Source organism: Triticum urartu, chromosome 4 (genome assembly GCF_003073215.2).
Source record: "Triticum urartu cultivar G1812 chromosome 4, Tu2.1, whole genome shotgun sequence".
Classification (NCBI taxonomy): domain Eukaryota; kingdom Viridiplantae; phylum Streptophyta; class Magnoliopsida; order Poales; family Poaceae; genus Triticum; species Triticum urartu.
Genome location: NC_053025.1, coordinates 380,687,463 through 380,696,462, shown reverse-complemented (window position 1 = coordinate 380,696,462; position 9,000 = coordinate 380,687,463).

Sequence of the window (9,000 nt, the reverse complement as noted above, 5' to 3'; positions counted from 1 at the left end):
GGAAGCTGAAATTTCCCCCATGCTTGCTAATTATACTTTTAAGGGTGGAATACCTAAGCAACTAGGAGATCCCGGAGTACCAACTATACCATGCTCCATTAAAAGAAACTATGTTAAAACTACTTTATGTGATCTTGGAGCCGGTGTTAGTGTTATGCCTATCTCTTTATACCGTAGACTTGATTTGAATAAGTTGACACCTACTGAAATATCTTTGCAAATGGCTGACACAACAATAGCTATACCTATCGGTATTTGTGAGGATGTGCCTGTTGTGGTTGCAAACGTTACTATTTTAATAGACTTTGTTATTCTTGATATTCCCGAGGACGATAGTATGTCTATTATTCTTGGAAGACAATTTTTGAATACCACAGGGGCTGTTATTAATTGCACCAAAGGCAATGTCACTTTTCATGTTAATGGTAATGAGCATACGGTACACTTTCCGAGGAAACAACCTCAAGTTCACAGTATAAACTCTATTGGAAAAATTTCAACAATTACTATCGGAGGTTTTGAATTTCCTCTTCCTACTGTCAAGAAGAAATATGATACTCTTATTTTTGGGGACATTCATATCTCTGTTGCGGTAACCTAGTGTTATTCGAAAATTCTCCGGTTCCATGTTACTTGGAATGAGTCTGTTAACAAGACTTGATCAACCTTGTTAGTGGATTCCTTTTGATGAGCATGAGATGGATGAATTTAGAAAACACAACTCTCTGTACCCTCTTTTTACTTTCTGTTATTTATATTAAATAAAGCAAAAATAGTATATTATGTCTGTTTTCTAACTTATCAATGCAATAAAAAATGCCCCGAAAATAAAATTTCTCCAATTGCCGTGAAATTTAAATATGATTTTTTCTGGAATATTTGAGAATATCTGGCACTGAGAACACAACAGGGGGAGCAAGCACCTGGCCAGGAGGTTGGAGGGCGCGCCCTACTCCCTGGGCGCACCCCTGCCTCGTGAGCCCACGGTGGCTCCCCTCCACTTATTCCAGCTAACACACACTCCTTCTTCCTCCCACAAACATCACTAGCCAGCTCAAACCCGAGTCCAAGCTCATCTTGCTGCCATTTTCGATCTCCTAGCTCAAAGCTCCACTCACAAAACTGCTTTGGGGGATTGTCCTTTGGTATGCGACTCCTCCAATGGTCCAATTAGTTTTTGTTCTAGTGCTTTATTCATTGCATTTTTTTGCTGCTTAGGTGACCCCGTTCTTGAGCTTGCATGTCAAATTTATGTGGTCAAAAGTAGTTTTGATGCATGATTTGCCTCTAGGCACTTGTAGGAGTAGTTGCTATCAATTTTGTTGAGTTTAGTTCACTTTTCTTTTGAAGTTACTAAAAATTTCAGAAATTTTCCACAGGAAGAAATATGTTTAGGAAAATGTACCAAGGTGGTCCTTCAAGGAAGCAAGGACCCAGGCTCACAATACGCGATGCCGATGATGAACCACCGAGGGAAGCTCAGGTGCGGGCTTGTGAATGGCCGTCAGAGGACTTTATGGATCGAGCAGAAATCAAGGAAGAATTTAACGCGTATGTGCGTAATGCCGATCTTGAGAGCTTCGAGGAAGATAAGTGCCGGCAATACCACTATCTCACTGATTCCTTTGTGAGAAGGTTTGAATTTTCATCATCACGCAATTCTCAAACTGTCCTATTTGATCTTTATGAAAATTCTTGTACTATGGACTTAGAGGATATTAATACTTCTTGCAAACTTCCACAATGGGGCAGCACTAGTGAGCCTCACAAATCTAAGTTTAGAGATTTTCTTGCTAGTATAACCATGGGGGAATCTAGAGATATAACACAAGCTACCATAGGGAGCATTCATTTTCCTGCTATACATTATTTTGCTCTATTCATAGGTAGGTGCATAAATAGTAAGGATGAAGCATGTCACATGTGTGTCCCTGACCTCAGTGTTCTCAGGAGTGCTGTATTAGGAGATAAACATTATAATTTGGGAGCCATTGTTGCACGTAGGTTGCATAATAATAGATTTAATGGAGATTTCTTTGGTGGAATTTATGCAACCCGTCTAGCTAATTTTCTTGATATACCCATACATGGGTATGATATTGAGTTGCCTCCTGTTTATTTAGATTATGAGGCTATGGTTAGTCATCAGTTTGTTGAGAGGAACGATCAGTCTCTCCAGTACCGACTAATCTTTGACAGACGATGCACCTATCACATCGCTCTCCCTACTCCTACTTTCTTTGACTTTCAGGCAAAAGGAGATATGTTATATGCAGGGAGGAGGCATCCCAGTACGAGAGGAGGGCAGAGACAGCTCGCCTCCAAGCTGCAGCTCATCAGGCAATTGCCGTTGCATCTCAGTACGACTCCAGCTACAACTTTGGATATCCGCCAGGACAGCCGTGGCCATAGACCAACTTAGGCCAAAAGCCTAATCTTGGGGGAGTACGTATTTCACACTGACATTACATTCATGTTCACACACTCATGCTAGTTGTCGGTGCTCATACTTTTTCATTATATCATCCATGCTAGTTTATTTTCCTTTTTATGCTTTCTTCTTGTGTGTTTAACAAACCTTAAGAAAAACAAAAAAAAATTAGTTGTAGCTTTTAATTAGTTTACTTTCCATGCTTGTAGTAGTAATTAAAAACAAAACCAAAAAAGATTTCTCGTTCTTCTTTTGCTTTTTGGGAGCTTCCTCGTGTAAATAGTTTCATTTATTTTCTTGTTCTTTGGGGGTCAAGAGAAGAAGACCATGATTAAAATGATTGAGTGGCTCTCGTATGCATTATTGTTGATCTAACAAAGAGCCCATATTACCTTGTCTTCTCTCTTGAATTGAATGCTTGTAGATTCCAGCTTAGTCCGATGCACGTGCACTACTATTATTATCCACACTATTCGGTCGTGCAAGTGAAAGGCAATAATGATGATTGTATGATGAACTTATTGAGAGGAGAAAAGTTGGTATGAACTCCACCTCTCTTGTTTTTGTAAATATGATCAGTTCATCGTTCCCGATTCAGCATATTATGAATAAACATGTTTGCAATGATAATTAGAGATTATAGTTGCTTATGCCATGCTTAATTAGCTAAGAGCTTATATTGGTTTACCTTGTGTTCCAACATGCTATTAAAATGGTTGTGATGTGGTATGATAGGGTGGTATCCTCTTTTGAACAATTCGAGTGGCTTGACTTGGCACATGTTCACGCATGTAGTTGAAACAAAATCAACATAGCCTCTACGATATTGTTGTTCATGGTGCATTATATCCTACTCATGCTTGTATTTGGTGTTGATTAATTTTAATTGTAGTGACCCGACCTCAAATGGTCAAGTCTCTGTGCTTCAATGTCATCCCTGGATCGGTAATGCTGAAACACACAGTACTCGAAGGATTTATAACAGAGTAGCAATCACACACTTATTACATCGAATATCTCAAAAGAGAACTTATTACAATAATATGGCTTAAGGCCATCTAATATGATAACAGCGGAAGGCTTGGAAGATAAAGTGAGTCCATCAACTCCAACGGCATAGCTGAGCTGCACGGCAACGACCTAACGAACCTTACTCCTCATTTGAAAAGTCTGCAACATAATACCTTGCAGCCCGAAAACGGGTCAGCACATGGAATATGCTGGCAATATAACACAGTAGAGCATGAACAAAGTAATGCTATATCTATATGCATATTTGGCTGGTGGAAAGCTCTATGGTTATAGTTTTTGCGAAAAGCCAAATTTTCCCTACCACAACGGAATAGATTTTAATTTAACTATCATGGTGGTTGAAAAATGTTGAGAAGGTACCCCCAACTCAGTCCCAAATTAAAAGTAGTTAACAACCCAACAATATTAATTAAGAGTGATGAGATACATGTGATAACCCAAGTACTATATACTCAAAATTGTCCATAACTGGGGACACGGCTAACCATGATTAGATTGTACACTCTGGAGAGGTTTGCGCACTTTTCCCCACAATACTCGATCTCCTCCGTTGGATTTCTCGCACTACATGGTGTTTGAGAAATGGATGATCGAGACACAGTCTTTTAGGAACATTAACTCACTACTCCGGGCAGACCATACCGAACCTACAAAACCCACTACCTGCTGATCCACCTCTTCAAGAGCTTCACGTAACTTACTCAACTATGCTAGAGCCCATAATAGCTTGTGGCTGCACACGGAAGTTTCTAGCATGAATCACCCCAGTTCCCTTTGAGCCTAGGTGGCGGTCCATGGGAAGATCACACGGGTACCCCGGGATTTCCAAAAAAAATAGACAACACCGGGTTCCCCAGGTGCCTCAATCCACCCAGATGTTAATTTAAGTTGCCACCTTAAGTTGAACCATTAATTAACAATCTCACATCTGTCATGGATTTCACTCAAACCCAAACCACGTCTACGAGCATAGCAAAATAATATAATCAACGCATAGAAGTAACTCCCAAGGGTTTGAATGCAGGGCAATAGGTTCCTACCTCATCAACTACTTCCCAAAACCCACATGTTATCAATCCTACTTATGCAATGTTTGAGGGTGAAACTAATGCGTAAAAACTGGGTATAAAAGGGATATGATCAAAGTGTTACTTGCCTTGCCGACGATCCACGAATCCTAGGGACTCATAGTAACACGCTTCGCACTCCGGGAATTCTATTGCAAATAAACAATAACATACATAAGCAACAAGCAAAGATGCACAAGCAAAACTCAAATAAGAGAGGTTGACCAGAAAGTTCAACTTACGAACTCCGGTTTGCAAAAAGAATCAAATCAAACGGAGCAATGAAACTCAAACGGTGAAAGAAACAAGATCTGTTTACTAATCGGAACTAAGGTCAAATTTTACAGTACCAAAATCTTGTTTAAGTTGATTAAACAGAAAGAGGGTCTCGAGACGAAGATGTAGGCGCTTCAATCGCCTGATTCCGACTAACGAGCGAAAAGATAAACATAAACTAAGATCGGATCAGAAATCGTGATCGAAAATAATCACAGATAAATCCGATAAAAAGAAAACTGACGAACAGACTAACGAACGAGCGTTGGTTAACTGTAACTAACAGTCAAAAACCGTTCGTTAAAATGAACGTACGGACGAATGTCTGCTATTTAGAAGAACCGAGAAAAAACCAGGGAACCGATCTAAAAAAACGAACTAGGGTTTTAAAAAAACCGAACGGTTTTTTAAAAAAAGCTGGCGGCTCGGATCCGGCGTGGTACCTCCAGCGAGGGGCTCCGGCGAGGCGGGGTTGGGCGGCGGGGAGGCAGAGGCGCGGCAAGCGGCGGCACGCGCGACGGGGAGGCGGTGGCACGGGCGGTTGGGCCGGCGGCCTGGCTGGGTTTCGGCCCAGCCGGTGGAACCTCTTTAAAAAAAAAATTTCGCCGACAGAAATAAAATCCTAGAAAATAAAATAAAAATCTAAAAATGCCAAAAGAAATTTTCACCGCCTAAATAAAATATTTAGGACGAGATGAACATTTTCTTGGCCCTAAAATGCAATTTTGAAAACGTGCAATTTTTCTAATGCAAATAAAAATCAAATAAAATAAAAAAATGATTTTAATATTTTTCCTCCAATATTTCCATTATTTTGGAGAAGTCATATTATCTCCTCTCATTTTTTCAATATGAAATATTTTTCGGAGAGAAAAATTATTAAAATAAAAAATCCTCGTTTCATTATTTGATAAAAATCAAATATGAAAACCGGGAAATCCCCAACTCTCTCCGAGGGTCCTTGAGTTGGTTAGGATTTCGAGGATTGCAGAACAAAAATGCAATAAAATATGATATGCATGAATGACCTATGTATAACATTCCAAATTGAAAATTTGGGATGTTACAAACCTACCCCCCCCCTTAAGATGAATCTCGCCCTCGAGATTCGGGTTGGCTAGAAAATAGGTGTGGATGGTCTATGCGGAGATCATCCTCTCGTTCCCAGGTGGCTTCATCCTTGGTATGGTGGCTCCACTAAACTTTGCAAAACTTGATAACCTTGCTGCGGGTGACTCGGCTGGCAAACTCAAGAATCTTAACTGGCTTCTCCTCATAAGTCAAATCACTGTCCAACTGAATCGCCTCCAAGGGTACTGTATCTCTTGACGGTATATCGGCCATCTCAGCATGACACTTCTTCAACTATGAAACGTGGAACACATCGTGAACTCCTGACAATCCCTCAGGTAATTCCAACTTGTAGGCGACTTCTCCCATTCGTTCCAAAACACGATACGGTCCTACAAATCTCGGGGCTAACTTTCCCTTAACTCCAAAATGTTTCACTCCTTGCAAGGGTGATACTCGCAGATATGCTCTATCTCCAATTTCATAGGTTACTTCCTTGCGTTTCGAGTCCGTGTAACCCTTCTGCCTGGATTGAGCAATCTTCAGTCTATCATGAATCAATTTAACCTTCTCCTCAGACTCCTTGATCAAGTCTGGTCCAACAACTACTAGTATCCTACCTCATCCCACATCAACGGCGTTCTGCACCTGCGTCCATACAGAGCTTCAAACGGTGCCATCTTCAAACTGGCTTGGTAGCTATTGTTGTACGAGAACTCTGCGTAAGGCAAATTGTCATCCTAGCTAGATCCATAATCTAGCGCACAGGCTCTCAACATGTCCTCCAAAATCTGATTGACTCTCTCGGTTTGTCCATCCGTCTGCGGGTGAAACGATGTAATGAACTCCAATCTTGTTCCCAAAGTCTGGTGTAACTGATGCCAAAACTTTGAAGTAAACCGTGTTCCTCTATCTGGTACAATGGTCCTCGGAACTCCATGCAGACATACGATCCTGGACATATATATCTTGGCCAACTTCACACTTGTATAGGTGGTTTTCACTGGGATAAGGTGAGCCACTTTGGTCAAGCGATCAACTACTACCCATATAGAATCATATCCTGCTTTGGTTCTGGGCAATCCGGTGATAAAATCCATGCCAAGTTTATCCCACTTCCATTCGGGTATCGGCATAGGCTGTAACAGTCCTGCTGGTTTCTGATGCTCTGCCTTTACTCTTTGACAAACATCACATACGGCTACATACTCGGCAATATCCTTCTTCATACCAGTCCACCAAACGTTCCTTCAAATCCAAATACATATTGGTGTTTCCGGGGTGTATCGAGTATGGTGAGTCATGAGCCTCCTGAAGTATTAACTTCCTGATCTCTGGGTTATTGGGCACATAAACTCGGTCCTCAAACCATAAGGTATCGTGCTCATCCTCATGAAAACCTTTGGCCTTCCCTTTGCTCATCTTCTCCTTTATCTCGTCAATCTCTTTCTCATCCTTCTGAGCTTCTCGAATCTTGCCCAATAATGTAGACTGAACCTCCATTGTTGCAACGAAACCTCTTGGAACAAACTCCAATCGGAGTTCCATGATATCCATTGCTAACTCCCTCGGCAATCCCTTACTTTCAAGGATATTGGCATAACTCTTTCGACTCAAAGCGTCTGCTATGACATTGGCCTTTCCGGGATGATGGTGTATCTTCATATCATAATCATTTATGAGCTCCAACCATCTCCTCTGCCTAAGTTTCATCTCCTTTTGGGTGAAAATGTACTTCAAACTCTTATGATCCGTGTACACATCACAACGGTTTCCAATAAGGTAATGTCTCCAAGTCTTCAATGCATGCACTACGGCTGCTAGCTCCAAATCATGCGTGGCATAGTTCAACTCATGAGGTTTTAGTTGCCCTAAGGCATACGAAACAACTCTTCCGTCCTACATAAGCACACATCCAAGTCCTAAGCGAGAGGCGTCACAATACACTTGGAACTCCTTATGTATATGTGGCAGTGTTAGCACTTGGGCTTTAGTTAAACGTTTCTTCAACTCCTGGAAACTTGCCTTGCAATCATCTGTCCATTTAAACTTAGTGTCCTTCTTCAATAGTTCAGTCATTGGCTTCGCAATCTTGGAAAAATTCTCAATGAATCTCCGGTAGTATCCTGCGAGTCCAAGGAAACTACGGATCTCGCTAACTGAAGTGGGTGCCAACCATTCAGTGACTGACTAAACCTTGCTGGGGTCTACTGCTATACCTTCTCCTGATATAACATGTCTAAGGAATCCAACTTCCTTCAACCAAAATTCGCATTTGCTGAACTTAGCATACAACTGGTGTTCCCTGAGTTTCAAGAGAACTAACCGCAAATGCTCCTTGTGCTCCTCTTCATTCTTCGAGTATACCATAATGTCATCAATGAACACCACAAAAAACTTGTCCAAATATTCCATGAACACCTTGTGCATCATGCTCATAAAATAGGCAGGGGCGTTAGTCAGTCCAAACGACATGACGGTATACTCGTATAATCCATATCGCGTGGTGAACGCTGTCTTTGGTATATCCTTCTCTCGAATTTTCAACTGATGATATCCCGATCGTAGATAGATCTTTGAAAACACTTTAGCTCCTTGCAGCATATCAAACAGATCATTGATCATCGACAGTGGATACTTGTTCTTAATCGTCACTTCATTCAAGGCTCGATAATCAACAACCATCCTTAGGGATTTATCCCTCTTCTCAACCAAAAGTAATGGGGCTCCCCAAAGTGATGAACTTCTTCGAATGTAACCTTTCTCCAATAACTCCTTGATGTGTTTCTTAATTTCCTCCAGATCATTTGCGGGCATCCGATAGGGTCTCTTGGATATTGGCCCTGTACCTGGCAATAGCTCTATCGAAAACTCAATGTCTCTTTCCGGTGGCATGCATGGTAACTCTTCTGGAAAAACATCCGGGTAGTCCTTCACTACAGGCACTTCCTACTGAACAACTCCCGTGAGGGCATTCACTTGGCTCCTCCTAGGCACATGCCTAGATACATACTTAATCCTTTTTCCCTCCGGGGTGGTGAGATAAATCGACTTACTAGCACAGTCAATACTTCCTCCATACTTTGACATCCAGTCCATACCTAATATCACATCCAATCCTTG